The 18,133-nt window shown below is 44.6% G+C and overlaps 1 protein-coding gene across 3 annotated transcripts in view; it reads right to left on the bottom strand.

Annotated features, from left to right (window-relative positions):
* The window catches only part of Fife (regulating synaptic membrane exocytosis protein fife), a 55,414-nt gene extending 40,446 nt beyond the window's left edge, over nt 1-14,968 (bottom strand). For 2 of the 3 annotated variants that reach the window (XM_030383921.2, XM_089258990.1), the window contains exons 1-2: nt 14,405-14,425; nt 2,439-2,571 (exon numbers count right to left, since the gene is read on the bottom strand). The gene's annotated coding sequence lies outside the window, so the exon portion shown is untranslated. Of the gene's footprint in view, nt 1-2,438; nt 2,572-14,404 lie in introns of all 3 variants that reach the window. The other variant, XM_018101991.3, reaches the window with a different exon arrangement.
* Between the last annotated feature and the right edge of the window lie 3,165 nt (nt 14,969-18,133).

Genomic DNA, 18,133 nt, shown 5'->3' on the forward strand with positions numbered 1-18,133 from the left:
AAGTTGTCAGCCAGCCTGGCATTTGGCTAGCTCAATGGCCGCCTGAACTTTTGCAGCGCAACTAATGCGAATCCAATGTCAAAGGACGACCTTCTGCACAGCCAGCTCGCTCGCTTACGGCCAAACCCAAAGTCAATTAAAAAGATGAGAGACAACTAAATAAATTTCGCATTAATATGCAGCTGGGCTGCTCTATATGCAAATTAAGGACGCTGCAGTTGGGCTGCCTGAGCATGGACTTGATGAAGGGATTGCCCGACAATATTGATGTCAGTTTTATACACATGATTATAACTATATCATTATTTACGTTATTCAAATGGCACTCAATGTCTTTACTACATAATAGATAGTTTAGGTTATATAATTTCGTATAGCTGAACTCGTCAAGAAGCATCGCGTGTCTTGCTCAACTGGTGTGAACGATACCAAGTTGCAAAGCAACTCACATGTCTGTGGTATCCCTCTATCTAGACATCTGTCTATTTTCAAATGCACACACACACTAGCATACACATGCTGGCACATACTTTCACTTGCCTTCAATTCTCATGGTGTGACTTTTTGTCTCCCTGGTGACGGCCAAAGTCGCATCCTTGACTGTCTTCCGCCTTTGGCCTCTGTCGTTGTTGTCATTATTGTTATTACAATTTCATTGTTGTTGTTTAAACTGTTTTACTCTGCTTACTTATCGTACACTTTGCAACGCCACATATGTAATGTCTGGCATGCCGTCTGACTGTGCCTCTCTCTCTCTCTCTCTCTCTCCCACTCGTTCTCTCTCACTCTGCTCGTTGTCTCTTGGTGCAAGTTTTTTTTTTTTTGCCACAGCAAATGTTCGAGCGTATAAATTGCATTTTATTTGTGTTACATTTCTTTCAGTGCATACCCTGTAACCAGCACGGATGGGCTCATACCGACTAGCCCTTGGATATGCAACAGGCATGAATATATGATGAAAGCATGCTTCCAGGGCATGGCCTAGTCCAGCACTTATTATGAAGGCTTTGTCACATCTTTTTTATTGTTACTCATGCAATATTTAACAAGGGCTTGCATTGTTTGCACTATTTATTTGCAATGGGTAAGCGACGACTGTGTGTGTGTGTTTGAAGGTCAAATGCCAAATGCAGCTGCAGCTGCCAGCTGACAGTTTGACAGACACATAAGTCAACAGTCAGTCACTCAGTCAGTCAGTCAGTAACTGAGTCAGTCAGTCAGTCAGTCAACTAAATACTCATAGGTTTTATTGTGTTGGTCACAGATTTTGACTTGTGCTATTTGCGCACGCATTAACCCTCTAGTCGTTGCCCTTAACATTTAACACACACACACACACAGACACGTTTTATTCTCATTGCCAGCTGTTGGCTTATGTCTGATTAAATCATTAAAAAATGTGTAATCCATAGCAGTTCGCATTAAACATGTAAACAGAACTCGGCAATTATGTGATTTAATTTGATTCCGGTGCGCTGTGCATGCGTTTCAGCTAGCCGATTGCCGGATTAGATAAATAGCGAATAGTTTAATATTAATTACGCATTGCACTGAATGTGTAGGTAATGTAATTACGGCCAGAGTTGCCATTGCTTTTGCATTTATTCATTCGTTTTGATGTGAGGCAACGAACGGAAGGATATTTCATATTTGCCGGGGCTATGCTAATTGTGTTGATGTTGCGACGCCATTAAAATCAACATCAATCATCATAATACATAATTTTATTAACAGACACATGGCGCAGAGAGCTGCGAAGAGAGCGTGCACAAAATGGATTGCTTTTGATGTTGTTGCCCCAGAACGGGGCGTATACGCAATATGGGCAGCTACGCAGCCCCACACATGTTGCGCATATGCCGCATGTGACGCCTAGAAGTGACTTTGGCAAATCATTTTTCTTGTTAATGCATTTAACATGGTTATTAATCAAGCTCACACACACACACACAGACGTAAACATCTATAGACAGAGAGAAATACCTTCGATAACATCTACCCACAAGCAGAGCGGAGTCGTAGTCATTCGGTTATTGAATCCGGCCATTTGAATGGATCCACAGGCACCGGCACTGGCACTGGCATTGGAGAAGCAATAATTGTTGCGGTTTGCTTTGGCAGCAACCGCATAGATGATGCCATTACTCAACCGCATTTGCCTCGCCAAGCAACTTACCCACTGTCTTTGGAGCTGGGCTCTTGTGGCTTACTAACAGCACCGTGGCACGCTGGGCATATTCTTCAAGGCTTCGCAAGCTCAACCCAAACTAATCCCAACATTTATAATGCAAGCATACACAGCAAAAAAACACACACACACGCACACATATATAGACAGGTATTACATAAGTAGGTTTAGTATATAATCACTTGTGGAGGCTGGGATTTACGTCATATTCTATATGGGTGTATAAAAAGACTGCGCCGTCACAAATTACCTGTGCGATTTGATTTCATTTCCTTTTTGTGGGAGCTGCGGCCATTATCAAGCTGCTCGATTTGTTTCGTTTATTTGTTGGCCTGATTCGTTTACGGGAATTATATTTGTATTTGGGGCCACAGGTCGAGGCGCTGCGGAAGAAAGATGTGAATAGAGCTGATTGAGCATGGGCTGAGCACGGCATTCGACAGCTGTCGAGCTCAAAGTGTGCCACATAAATCAAATAATAAAGGTGAGATAGAGCATAAATCACTTAAAACCGAATTATTCACTGCCCGAACATCTACAACTGTACTGAAAAATTCTGAAGCACTTCACAACATTTCATCGTAAACCGCAAACCAAGAGAGAGAAGGAGAGAGAGAGAGAGAGAGAGAGAGAGAGAGAGAGAGAGAGAGTGAGATGTAAGAATTCATCAAACTGGAATTTTACTTTAATTGAGCCGAATGCATTAAATGTTTATTGAATGAAATAGTTTTGTGCAAATTGAAATATTTGCAGAAATACTTTCGCTCGAAAGTTGAGCGTTTGATAAACATTTTTGACATTCATTCATATAAATGAAAAAAAAAAAAAAATTAACTGCACAGCTTAATAAATATGTTCGCATTGCGCAGGCCAAAATATCATTTGCTTTATAAATATTCAATGCGCTTGACACGTCTTTAATTGTATCTAGGCACTCAGGAATTGTGAAAAGAAATTTGAATATGCTTTCGGCTCGGGCCGACTTAACAGCATATCAGTCTAAGTGTCTACTAACTCCCCTCCCGAAAAGTTCGCACTAAGTCATATTCAACAAGGAAAATATATATTTCCTTCGTGAATTTCTTGGCTGACTGGGAAAAGTTTTAGCGCTGCCTTGGCATTTGCGGCTGTTGTCGTTACTCTCATAATTATCAAAGTTGGACAACTGGGCTGCTCAGAGGGCGGCTCTGGGGCTATTGGGGCTGCGGTCGAGCCCCATTGGGCATAAGCGATGACAATGAAGCGCCTCTCCTCACCCCACCACGGACAACGGACAACGGGCTTCGAGTATGCACTTCAATTACCAAGCGAGGACGCCGAGTTTGTATTCAGCAACAGCAACAGCAACTAATGATAGTGTTGGCATAATTTTGAGTCCAGGACATGCTCATAATTGTGCCAACTGCCGTTTGCCAAGTTGTGCGGCAAAAGTTTTTGGGCTGCGCTGCAAAAGTTGATTTAAATTAGTAAATTAGAAAATGCCTAACAGCTGCGCAGAGCGTCCCCAGCCGCAGCGTAAGCCAACTTGACGTTAGCGGAAGTTGTCAATGTCAATAGCAGCCGTAGCAGCAGCGTCAACAACAATAATATTATAAACAACAGCAGCAGCAACTTGAGCGTTACGTCCTTGCCAAATTGCACACACAAAAACAAGGGCATAAATTACACAAAGCCAATGGCAAGTTTTTGTGCGAAACTCTGAAGTTTCATCATGCTGATGACTCAAGTCCAAGCCCAACTCCAAGTCCATGTCCAAGTTCAAGTCGAAGACCAAATCGCAGTCCGAGTCCATTTTCGACAGCATCAAATTCGTTGAAGCACATGAGTGAGAACTTTGGCCAACATGTCTGTCTTAATGTATGCATATCTGGGCACCAAAATTATGAAGTACTGCCAGACAGGCGGCCTGGCCAGACAGGACAGCCCACAGAGACTTCCTGTACGTGCCCACGAGCTAAAGTTGGCTCGGTTGCGAGCCACGTATCCACTTTGCCGTCAACACGAGCATGTTTTTGTTCAATCAACAATAAAGCTATATGGCTATATGGCTATAGCTATTCATGTATCTATAGATATGCTATTGTTGTTGTTGTTGCTGTTGCTGTTGTTGTCACTTAGTTGTTTGTCTAAGCTCAGCGAAGTGTATGAAAGATATTTGCGCCCGATATGCGTCACAGCCAGGCGGGCTGAGCCTCCGTTGCGATATCTGAGGCCTTAAGCACTTGACTACGACTATATTAGAGCACTGCAGGGACTAGGCGATTACTTTTCATTAATAGAGTAATAAGCAAAGCACAACCTTTTGAATCACCCGAACAATACGTATATTTGTTTTGCAACCAGTCTAATGAGCAGCCAGCTCTCGGAACGCCTCTGTTTCCTGGCAGCGGAAGCAGCTCCGGAGACACGTGCGCTCCGAAATTCATCATAAATATAGAAATAACAAAGGAATCTCCACGAAATAGGTTTGTGAGCAGCGAGGCCATGACTCGCTAAGCACGAGTGAGCCAGTTTTCTGCCTTCTCTCTCATGAATATGACAGAGAATATTTTAATGTGCGCAATTTTATGCTTCCTGTTGCCAAATTGATGTGTGCCCAATAAAAAAGTTGGAAATTTCTTTGTGACAAAGTTATGAAAAGCTTGAAAATTCTTCACGCTCTCCGACACAAAAGTTTTTAATCTAATGATGAGTACCGCACATAGGACGCTTGGACGGTTGCAGCTACAGCTGCAGCTGGCGATATGCCGCAGAGTGTGGCACGAAGTGTTGCACAAAGGCCAGTCCATTTTTTACGCCCCTACGATTTGATTGCCTGCAAAAACTTGATTCACGAACCCTTTTTTTGCGCACTCTGAGTAGTGCGTAGTTTTTTGTGGTACGCATCTCGCAGGCGGCCAGGCGTGAATCCTTTTTTTTTGTCTTTTGGGCTGGTCCCTTTGGCCGGCGGGTGCGAAGGCGGGTGCTGCTGCCGCTGCTGCTGCTGCTGTGCGTTGAAGGCAAGTTTCACAAATGATTTCACATTTTTGCATAAATAAATGTCAAGTGTGCGACGAGGCACGCTGAGAGTTGTTGACAGCTTTCTAATAAACCCAGTGAAAAAAGGATAATCAGCGCCACAAGAAGGATATGACGCCATAAAGGCCCAAGCTCAAGCAACAAGTAGTGAGTATGTGTGTGTGTGCGTGTATGTGTGTGTGTGGGTCTGTTTAGTCTTGTGTGAGTGGAGTCCACTTTGGCTTAGCAATAATAATAATAACCTTGGCTGCCATGACGCCTCGTATTTTTCAATGTGGCCTTTCAAGAGCTTGGAAAAACGAGACTTTTCTCATATATGAAAATGACAATTTCCATTGCCACTACAAAGGCACTGGCTGAGCGAGTGGGCTAGGGTCAGAAGAGCGCCTCCCACACTCATGCCACTGCTATCTCTCTGTCTCCCTCTCTCTCGCAAAATCTATCGCCTCATGGCTGTGTGTATTCTTTGGTTATTTTAGGATTGCCTGGCAACGACGCTGGCAATTTTAATAATGTTTACTTAAGGCGCAGCAGCCTAGTATATGCGTGTGTGTGTGTGTGTGTAAATAAATAAAGCGCCAGTCAGCGGCAGTGGCAGCAGCAGCAGCAGCAGCAGCAGCGACAACGACAGCCATCGAGCGTAGCACAAAGGCGCCACTGAGCAAGTGTAGCATACTTATGAGGGCTAGACAAGAGCTTGCAACCTGAAGCTAGGTGCAGCGAGGCATGCCAAATGACAGCTGCCTATATTGTATATAATAAATGGCAGCAGCTTAACAAGCCGCTGCCATAAAATGCACTCCAGCAATGCAACGCCAAGTGACACTTAACGCAGGACCAGGCAGCTGAAGGCAACTGAACGACTGCGCTGCTTCCGCCCCTCGCAGCTGGCCCTGACAATGGCTGTAAAACCCATAATTGATGGCGCTGCTCCGAATGCCGCATTCAACATCTCGAATATTATTTATATAAATATCAGCTCTAGGCTGCAGCTGTTGCCTAATGAGCGGATTAAGTGGCCTGCCATGAGCTATGCCGGTATGCAATGGGGCGCTTCCTTGGCCAGTTCCAGTTCCTCTTCCGGTTTCCGGGCAATCCTTTTGTTGACCCTGGCCAAGGCAATTTAAAATGCTTACAGCACACACACACACACATTCATCTTACTTTAAGTTCGGTCGCTTTAGCTACACGTAACATGCATTGCTCATTGCTGCCAGATCCTGGCAGGACATTAGTTATACAACAAAGCGTAATGCTTTCTAGATGCCCAAATAAACCAAATAAATGTAAATACGACACATGTTGAGAGTGTAAGCGAAACAAAGGACGAACCATTTACGTTTTTTCGTTTTGTGCCCCAGCATTCGATTCAAGCGCATTTGGCACGCATGCTGACAGCAAAGTCCTGGCTGCTTTGTTTGCCAAAGGATTTGCTTGCTGAGCAGCGCAAGTGGAAATACAAAAGCTGAAAGCGAAAACAACAAAAATATATATGTATGTATGTATATGCATACATACATACATATATAAATATATATGGCTGTTCATGCGTTTATATTGGAAAATATTGATTTACCTGCCATCAAAGACAGCTGCGACACGTATGTGGCACAGAACTCTGTGCGCTCTGTGCGCCAGTGCAGCCTGCTGGCACTCACTTGGCCTTTATGCCACCAAGTCCAAACACATAAACGCAATAATCAATAGAGATTTGCTGGAGCTTACATTGCCAGCGCTGCCAATGGGTGGGTAGCCTGCGCCTCGCCCCTCGCCGAGGCTGACGCTTGCGGCACGTCATGTGGCGCCACAAAGTTATGCTCAACAAGTGCAGTTAAGGCCACATCATTAACATTTCGCCGCACACTCAATGTCAAGGCAACCGAGCCAACTAACTATATATGCCCAGTTATCTGAGGTGCTACTTACACGCATATATATGTACATAGAGAGGGAACAAGAGAGAGGGAGAGATATAGTTGTGGCTGTAGTGCGTGTGGCAGCAATTACGCAAAATGTTGCAATCTCGGAGCGAAGCGTGACAAACGCAACTCGGCTGCTAGACAACCACAGCTTGAATAGCCCACGAGATCATTAGACTCTGCCAGTGGCAGTGCGAATGCACCTAGACAGCGAAATTAACAAGAATCTCAGAGATATTCAGAGTTCATAAGATCAAGCTGACTCTATCTAAATGGATAAATTAACACTTGGGCGCTTTGGTTGTGAAATCTTTTCGAAAACATTTACTGCGCATTGCCGGGCCCTATTCGGCGCGGGGCCGTCGTTTGTTTTTGGGCCATCTTCTTACGCTTCGGGCATGGGAAATTATTTTTAGGCATGCTTATAATGCACGAAGCTCCCTTGGCTGCTAGTGTGTATATACATTGACTTAATAAGTTGACAGCAGACAGCAGCAGTCAGTCAGTGCCACGCTTATACACACACACCCACACACACTCACACACCCACTCAGCAACCTCCCGGTATTCCTCCTGCTTATTTGCCTAGTGCTACTGTTTGCGCCGTTCCGGCTCGAGAGGAGCTCGCTCATGTTTCACATGTTGATTTTGCTGCCACACGCACTTGCTGCCACGTCTCGAATTCTTAACCAATTTGAAAAATTACCCTCATCGCGTATACGTTGCCAGTTGCGTTCCATCTTTAATTAGCATTTAAAACTTTCCGCTAACTGTCAAATGTAGTTCGCATCTTTCGACTGGCCGCATTGGAATTGCCGTTGGCGTTGGCTGGCAAACAGATTTCATTGTTGAGCGCAATAAAACAGCTCATAAAATCTACTAACTAATGCGCACCACTGACAGCCCGCACATCCGCCCCACTGCGAGCAGACCGCATTTGGACGGCCTGTTGCGTTCGCCTGGCAGGAGGCCATTTGCTTGTGCAAAATGTTACTTTGCGTAAAATTATGCAAATTTGATGTGCGTTTGCCGAGCATGATTCACACACTGTCTTGTTGCCACACATGACTGTGTGTGCCTCTGTATGTGTGTGTGTGGCTATGGTGGCTGCACCACATGCCAAGCACTATGCAAATGGGCCATTTGCCCCTTCCGTTCGTTGCAAGCAAAGTGCAAAGCAAACACAGCATTTAAAAAATAGTGAAAGCAAACGAAATGCATCAGATGTTGATAAACAAACTGAAATTTCCTCTTGGCCTTAAATTTATGCTCGCCCAATACGAGAATTGTGATTTCAGACATAAAACGAGTTCGATTTGCAGCTCCTTCTTGAATTTGCTCGTTTCTTCTATTACTTTCGAGACCCTTTGGAAATAATTCAAATATTTGTGGCTTATCTGGGCGCAACTTTATTATTTTCTTTGCATGCATTGTTAAGAAAGAAATAACATTTTTAAGCCCTTCTATTTATAACTTGGTTGTTGCTTTTCGCATGTTTCCATTTCTCTTCTCTGTTGCTGTTTCGCCAATTCAGCTGGCAAAGCGCACGATTGTGGGCGTGCTTATCTGATCAAAGTGCGGCAGCTAGAAAAACAACGCAACAATTTTGCGCCAAATGAAAGAACAACACGAAATTTGTGCAAACTTTTGGCCGTTGCCGTCGTTTGTTGTGGCTGTTGTGGGCCCAAGGAAGCAGCAGCCAGTCGCCACACACACACACACACACACACATGCCACAGTCTTGAAAGTGGAAGCCAAACACAGACACACACGCACACACACTCACACACACGCTTATGTAGCTAAATAAACTGCTCATTATTATGCAAAGTTTTTCTTCTTGGCGTTATCTGGCCGTGCGGAAGTTGAACGCGGGCTTCCAGTCCGCACCGCCCCAAAAGAGCAACAGCCAGTTGCCACGCCCCTTTGGTTGGCGCCTCCATATGGCATAATTGGCATACTGTGACCAACAGTAGGTGGAATAGTCGACCCTCTAAAATGATATATGAGGCGTTGGAATGCGCTTAATATTTCATTTAGCAAGCACACATTGGGGACTTTGATTTCGTCCGGTTAGCGAATAAAAATGACTGCGTATAACATTTATTTTGCACTCGCATAAAATATAAAATTCAATTTCATAAGCACAAAAAGCGAAGCGAACGAAAAAACGATGCTTAAAGCGCTCGAACAGTTTTGCCAGCCCATGAAAAATGAGCGAGCGAGCTTACGAATATATGAAAAATATATGATTTACAGCGACGGAAGGGGGGCGTGGCAGGAAGGCAGTCAGGCTGGCTGGCTGACTGGCAGCGAAGCAGCGCTTAGTCTGGAAAAGCATAATGCTCGCTTCTTCGGGTTATGCCGATTTTTTCGTTTTTCTTTTTAAAGCCAGCGATAAGGCAAGGCCTTGGCAATCAGCATATGCACGCAGTCAAACACACACACACGCACACTTACACAGAGTTAAGTAAACAGTCAACTGTGTCTGCGCGCAACAAAGCGCCGTTAAACATGCCAGCGAAAAACACACCCAGCTAACCGCGAACAGCGAACAGCAACAAGAACAACAACAACAACAAAATGTTCTCGTAATTGCCTCGTTTCATTTTTAATAACTGTCAATCCTTTGGCTTTTTGGGCGCGCCGCCAGTTGGCAAACTGACAAAACCGCTCGTAAATTGCGTTCAGCATATGAGCAGCAACCACAACAACAACAACAGCGACAAATAACAATACAAATTTCTCTTCATCTTTTTCTCCCTCGAAGCCACGTGTTTGGGTAGAGCCACAAAAACTCGGAGCGAAGTGGCTCGAAATGGTCACTGGCAAGGATATTTTGTAATATCTGTGCGTCCATTATCGATTTAGTTAATGACCAGCTGAGTTGGCTTCAAGCGTTAGGTTTGAGCTCACAGTTAAGGTAAACACTTTAAATTGCATTTTGCTTATGCTTCGCTCTAGGCAGGGGCCCGAGAAGCTCTTCCTGATATGGGGCGCTCGCTTGGCATTTTTAGTTTTTGGTTTCTCTCAGTGTAAAAAGTTTGTGCATTGCCCGTTTGATAAATGCTCGTCTCAACTTTTCGCCAAACTGTTGCTCGGCTAAGCTCAGTTCGCAGTTTCAGCTTGCGGTGCTATGTAACCGAGCGATATCAGTGAACCTCAGCGCCGTGGTCGAGCCAACACAAAAAACGAGCAAGTAAATGGAGGAAGGAAAGCAGGCAGAAGAAGCAGATAGAAAAGAAAACACCAGCAGCACCAGCACTGCTGAAAAAATTTGTAGAAATTTGCGTAAAACTTTAAGCAAACAAGTCGCCCGGGGCCGCGCTGGCCTTGGCCACTCCCTACTCCGCCTATGCGGGGGTGTAACAACTGCACAGTGGCTGGAGGAGCTGTGCCTTGGCGTGGCGCTGTCAAAACTTGGCTGCGCTGCCATCCATCTCCGTCTTTATTATATTATTGTTGTGCATGCTTAACTTTACATTTAGTAAAAAATTTTGCACAATTTATTATTTATATTTTTGTTTTATGCTGCTTAAGTTCTGCTCAGCTCATCATGCATGCATTAATCATTGGCAGCGCAGAGTGCGAGCGTACACCGGATCACAAATGCCAAATTGTGCCCCCGGGCGCCAATTACATTAATCATATCATAAGACCAAAGTCTCAGTCCGCCTCATCTCGAACATTTCATTAGACCTGCAGTCGCAAATCCAATCCCGAAATCCACTTCAAACTATGGAAAAGGTCAAAAAATTACAATTTTGCTGCAGAGCCACTGCGGGCAGTTAAACAATGCGACAAGCTTGTGTTTACCCAAAGAGAAAGAGAGAGAAGGAAAGAGAGGGTGCGAGTGAGAGAGAGGAGGTATTCTGCATTAGCTAACATAAACCATTATCAGCTGCTTTGGCGAGATTATAGACACAGCTGGAATTGGGCTGGGTGCGTTGAGGTGGACATGGGTCAGGGACGCGTTTAACAAAAATGTAAACAGCCCACCTTTGGCCGCCTGCCTTTCTGTTAGTGTGTGTGTGCTTGTATTTGCCGGATATTAGGTTTAGTCCGCGTAACGGTAATGGCAATGCCAACAGCCGTCGGCCAAGCAAATCCAGCTGAGGCGCCCAAACACGAAATGAAAATTGTAAAATTTGTTACATTTTGTTTGCGTCCGGGCGGATTTTCTTTTGCATTTATATGGAAATTATGTTATTATGCTAGGCACAAGAAAATCTGTAGCGCTAAAAAGGGACACGTCTTAATAATTTAAGCCAACAATTTGTTGCCAAAGGGCCTCGATTGCAGCTGCATACATATGCAAATGCAGCTACCCACATTTTTATTTTTTTTCTTTCAAGCGAACATTTTAATTGAAAATTGCAGAGGCGCTGCTGGTAAATAGTAGAAAGTGAGAGCAACTGCGAACGACAAGTGGAAAACTGATTGCATGACTGACTTATGTGTGTGTGTGTGTAGGGAGTGTAGGGAGTGTATGTTGGGGTGCGCTTGGGTGTGTGTGTGTGTGTGCGTACTTTTCATTTGAAGCCGTTTGATTTTTGCATAAGCCTGCGCAGAGCTACCCATTCGCATGAATAATAAACTGCAAAAGGCAGAATTTTTTGTTGGGCCTGACCACGCCCACCACGAGTGGGCATGCCAAACGAAATTAAATTAATTAAATTCCACTCACTTACTGCGTGTGTTCCCTGAGCACGCCCGCCTGTGTTTGTGCGTGTGTGTGTGTGTGTGTGTGAGTGACTGTGTTCGACAGCCAAACAATTTGTGTAAGTTCTCGCAAAAACGAGGCGAAACGATGGAAAAAAATCAAGTGAAATGCAGCACAAAAGCGAAAATTTATATATTCACAAAATAAATATGTGAGCGACAAATATGTGAGTTATTTAAAAATTTAAAATAAATGTTTGTGTCTGCGGCCAAAGTCGAAAAAGCGCTGCCCATGGCCAACGGAATTTTTTTTAGCCATGGCAGCCAGAAGTGTGCAATAAAACAGAGCCAAGCGTCTCGTTTGGTTTATTAAAAATTTGTGCAAATGAAGTGTCAATTTGCAATTGCACAAGGCGTTCCCTAAAGTGAGAGATTTGGATGTATATACATAAATGAATAGAATGAATGTATATGTATATACACATGTGTTGCTTTAAGCTGAAGAAGCGCTGTGGGACAACACAATTGGCTTGATGCTTGGGTGGAAATTAATTAATTTTTGCTGTTGCTTAATATATAAAGCTAAAATACGACAAAGCAGCAGAGCAGGCACACGCACACACACACACACACACATACACGCATACACATACATATATACACGCCACACGCACGTTTTGCTGTGGCCTAATCCAACAGGAGCTCAGGGATGTGCCCCAAGCGTGTACAACATTTTAAACACTTTGACTCGGCAGACATTAATGAATGTATATACTACACATGTATAAAAATATATATGTATATATGTGCCGAATAAACTTCTGCATATAAATAGACAGATAAGGCACAAAGAGAGACTGAGTGAGTGAGAGTGCGAGAGTGAGAGTGAGAGTGAGAGAGTGAGGGACAGTAGTTTAAAATGCCATTAAATGCTGGAAGATGGGCAGCCTGTCAGACTAGTGACATATCTTATGGCAGGCACTGCTTGCTCTCCCTCTCTCTATCTATCTCTCTCTCTCTTTCACTGTGCATGGAGCGAGCTGTCATCATGTATAACTGGTGCTGTCAGGCTTACGGCTTGTCATATTATGTATTATGGCGTATTTTATTTGCATTCAATTAAATCGCACGTGTCACTCGCTGCCGCATATAAATTGCCAACAAAATGAGCCAGAAATTTATGCAAATCGTCCCCTAAAAGGCTAAGTAAATTTAATAAATATATATTTTATACAAATATATATACATGGAGTTGTTTATGCCGCGCCATGTCAAAGCGCAACAGCCGCAAATGAATCGCTTTCGAAATATGTCTCCCCCCTGTAATATAGCTTTTAGCTGTGGCGTAGCAGCGGGCACTCAAATTAAATTGGCTCTTAACCATTAATAATTATATTTTGTAATATCTCTGACCTGAATGTGGGTGAGCACAAAACGCTTATTACAGATTGATAAGCATCTAAATTAAAATGGCATCCATAAAAACACTTTGGCCCTAGACTTTTCGGCCCGGACAGGTGCAGACGCGCACCAAATCGCTGGGGGATTAGCTGGCCAAGAGTAATGACAGTTTCAGTGCCACTACCGCCCACCTCTCACGCCCACACTAAATGTTACTCTGGGGGACCCACAAACGTGGGACGTTGCCCGTTGATGTTGTCCACTCACTGCCGGGCCTCATAGACCCCGTCGCTGATTGTCATCGAAGTGCGAGGCAAGTCACGTACAGAAAGTCTTAATCGAAGACCGCACAGCTGTTGGACACAACTTAAAGCCCATTAATTTGGGGCAAAGGCAACATTTTTGAAGTGCCATCGACGAGTCGAGTTAAGCCGCTGGCGCCTGTCGACTGAGGACTCAGGACTAAGGACTAAGGACTAAGGAGTAAGGACTGTGAGGACTGTGAGGACTGTTGAACTGGCGCCTGTTGCCTGCCAAATTACTAACTTAATTATAAATTAATTATCTAACAAAGCATAGAACGCCAGACGAGGCGGTGCCAAACATCAAAGTATCAATAATTAATCGCCTCGGTAATGTTTTCAATTTCTTGCTTCATTAGCTGGTTTTATTCGGCCCTTGAAGGCGTTTGGGCCAGCAGCTCGGGGCTTTTGTTCTGCTAATCCCTGCGCGTAGGTGCCCAATGGGGAACAACAGCAGAGGCAGCAGCAGCAGCAGCAGCCACACTAAGCCTGTCTAATACATTCGCCTTGCGAATTTGGTCAGAAAATCGATAACCAATGCGAAATACTTCATGTCGATCGCTAAACAGTCAAACTGTCGAACCGTCGAACCGTCGAGCCGTCGAAATGAGTTATGTCAGTTGAAAAGGAATTGAATGCGCGTAGTTAGAACATTAAATAGATTTATGTGTGAGCCAGGGCGAGCGCATGCGACACTGGCGGAAATAAAAACTGAAACCGGACGTGCGCCCGATGACGACCACGCCGGAAATTAAACTATTTGTTGGCAGCACTGGCTCACAGGCGCTCTTTATTAGGTTCTCAACAATTGCTGACAAGACCAAAATAAATCATAACACGGACAAAAATGGAGCACAAACAGAGAGCAAAGCATAGAGAAATGGTCAATGCTATTGTGGCTAGCTGAGTCTTACCTGCTCTGAGTCCTGTTGCGATCTGGCTAATGGTGAGTCTACCAACTTGGCTTTGTTACGGCCATGTGTGCTATCTCTTGTATCAATTTGTGTACATATACCACATATACACTCGATGCTATACTCTTTGCACTTGAGGGTTTGTACGCGCGGCTCTTTGATGGCAATTTTAGAATGGAGTATAATTTCCAACACTTCTGGCTTGGCACTTGAAAGTTGCTGTTCGTATTTGGTGTGCGTTTTTATTAGTAGCTGGGTTTTTGTTTGGTCAAAAGCCCACACGCACACACACGCACACGTACACGCACACGCATACACGTACACACCAACGCATGTATAGAGCGTTCGCAGTCGCACGCACACTTCGACGCTAGCTCACCGTCTCTCACACACACAGGCACGCCACACACCTTGACGCTAGAGTATTAGAAAGCATTGCAGAACGCGGCGCCTTCAAACGCTGCTTGGCTTGACAGACTGCTTCAGAGTGCTGAGGCAGCTTCCGCGTTTTGTGTCCTGTCCACGAAACGGCTCAACTCGAACTGTGACGACGCTCAGCTGCTGCGGCCACAGCCAGTCAAGTGCTTTGCTGACGGCTTCGCTTCGGCCTCTCTTAGTGGCGTGCGCTCTCCCACGCACCTTCGTGCCATTGGAAAGTCGTCCCGTGTTTGTGTGTGCCGTTCGGCTCGCCTCGTCTCGTCTCGTCTCGTCTCAGTCTCGGCGTGAAACCAGCTGGCGCAGCATTAAAAAGTAATATCAATTTCCACCTTGCAAACAGCGTCGCAACGCGAAAGCAACAGCTAAGCGATTTCCCAGGATGCAGCAGCGCGTCCATGTCTATGCATTGGGGCCCCGCCTCCTGCTGCCCACGCATTTGCGTTAGGTGCGCGTGCTCTGCACGTTCCGCTTTGTCTACACAGAACAGCACGCCATGTGGAGAGTTTTTTCTTTTCATAATTGTTGCATGCTAGGATATTGTATATGTTGCGTATACGCCAAGGTGAACAGCGCCTTTGGCTAACAGCGTAACCAAAGTACAATACAAATTAATATTTAATCTTAATTTGAAATGTAATTAATATTTAATATGCAATTTGAATCCATATATATTAATATTTTCTATATACTGTAATTTGATTCAATAAAATACTAAAAATAGAGAATAGAAAATAATTAATTTCTTGCTTAAATAAGTTAGTCGATAAAACGGTTCAAGTATTTCATTCCAATCTAATCAAAGTTTTGAAAAGCTGTAATTACATTTTAATTTCTCTAACTAGCCAATTTCAATGGCTGGGCAATGCGTTTGACAACTTCCACTTGGCTTTGTGTTCATTCCGTACACAAACTAAGGCACACAGTGGGACCAAAACACACACACACACACACACGCACACAAGCTCAGAAAAAAGCGCAACAGGACCAAAATAATTGCGCGTTAAACATGTGCCAAGCGCTACCAACAGCAACAGACGGTTCGTGAGCGAAAGAGCAAAAGAGACGGTGAGAGTGAGAGCGAACGAGAGCGAGAGAGAGACTGAGACGAGGGCCGAGCAGAGCCGAAGCCCGGAGAGCGCGACTGGAAATGTTCAACTGGTTGCGTTTTTGCAAGCAACAGGATATGCTGGAAGCCTGCAAAAACATCGACAAGCACAAGAAACATCGCACACAAGGCAAACACAATGGCAACAACAGCAGCGACCAAATTGAGGGGAAAGCCAGTTGACTGGCTGACTGGTTGGTTGGTTGGCTGGTTGGCTCGGTCGACTGGGCCGCAGCGGGTGGACGGGGTGCCAGGGAGGCTCGTAGGCTGGCAGTTGGGCCTACAAACAGTCGCGTGCTTAAAGCCTCAATACCAAAACAATTTGAGAGCGCACAATAAAATTGAATGGGCGCAAAGAAAGGACGAAAGCAGCAACAAAAACAAAAAGAAAGAAAAAGCAAAAACGAAGAAAAAGTGAGGAGGCAGCAGAAAAATGTGCCAACGTATAAAAAAAGGAAGACGAAAGAAAAGAAATGTTGCGTGTGAAAGGAGCAGCGCCTGTTGAAGGACGAGCGGCCATTAGAAAGCTGCAAAAGCGAATTCACATAGCGTTCGCAGTGTTTACAGGTAGCCAGCGAGGGTGTGTTTGTCTCTGCTCCCGTTTGAAGGACATGGCAAAAGGTACGCAGCGTGTGTCGATTAAGATGCTGAGCCATTGTTGTTGTTGTTGCTGTTGTTGGGATTGCCTTTGGGTCGTGACAGACAGCGAGACGCCTGAGCCGGAGCCGGACCCGCACCTTCGCCCGTACTTGGCGACCCAGTGAAGACCCAAAGCCTTGTAGCGCTGGCTGTCAGCTTATCAATTTGTATGCCTGTAGATATTTATTTATGAATATCCTTTGGATGCCTCAGCCACGGCAGTGCTCGCGCCTTTATGCCCGCCACTCGCACGAAATGCCGCGTAATCCAGGCGCATACCTGAGGGTCGCTGCGTCCATTCAACCATATTCCGAGACACCGTTTCTCCACATTCGCCATTTCCGCCATTCTCGCACATAAGGCGCATTTATGTATCTCCTTTGCTCGCTACTTTGGCCATGTCTGGGCCTGTCTGCCATTTTGGCGAGGCCTTTCTTAATTTCATTTTTATTGCAGATTGATTTTTTCAGATTAAGTTTGTTCCGCTCACTGCTTATGGCGAGCGATAGCTCCCTGCCCCAATGACAGCCTCAAGTTTGTTGTTAACAAAAAACTGTTGCCTACTTTTCAGGGCCAGGCCTAATGAAATATTAGTCCACTTGAGCTGAGCGTTGTTTTAAGCAAACTTCTGCTTCAATTAGCAATGCAAGCAGTTCCAGCAAAAACCATAGCCAACATGCAAACAGTAAGCCAGCTGCTGCCACGCCATCACGATCCCCTCACGGCGAACAAACCAGAAACTCAAAGTAAAAGTAAAACATTTTCATGCAAATGTTTTTGTTTAACCACGAAATATTTTTAGTATTCAACACACACGCCACCCGTTTTCTCGCTCTCTACCTCTGCCTCTCTCGCTCTGTTGTTGCCCCTGTCTTTCTCTTGCCCACATACAGAGGCACGCGTGAGAGTCCTGTGGCAAAAGTTTTTACTACTCGCAGCTTACAACAAACAAAATCAAACCGAGCGCAACAAAGTACACAAATATTTACCTATGTGTGTGTATACACATGCATATACAAGTGTGTGTGCTTGTTTGTGTGAATATCTGGTCAGTGTGGAAAGCCATAAAGGCAACGAGCAAATCGGTCATTTCAGCGCATTGCGACACTTTCAATAGTCACGCCCCAAAGTATGCAGCAATAAATTGAGAATTGACAATCGATCCGCGGAGAGTCAATTGCCTGCAATTGATTTGGCTGCAAATAGAGAGCTGAGCACCATGCTATATTATATTATATATATTATCTAAAATATTTACTTTTTTTTATTTATTTAAGTTAATGGAGAATATGATTGCAATAAATCGTTATATGCTGACAAATTGTGGTTCGCCATTCCGTATTGAGAAAACTCCAGAGGCGCTTAAATCTAATGGATGCCATAAATATCTGCTCAACTGCTTATTGACTTAGTGGGAAGCTGAGTGAGTGAGCCACTCGCCCTATTTATGATAGGGCAGCGTTTATTTCAATTGCACTTCATCCCTTTGCCAGTGTCTCTACTTTTTCTATACGCAACCTTCTCCATTTCCAAGGCTTCAGTTGGCA

Source organism: Drosophila navojoa, chromosome 4, assembly GCF_054131105.1.
Source record: "Drosophila navojoa isolate 15081-1374.11 chromosome 4, UAZ_NAV_1.0, whole genome shotgun sequence".
Lineage (NCBI taxonomy): Eukaryota > Metazoa > Arthropoda > Insecta > Diptera > Drosophilidae > Drosophila > Drosophila navojoa.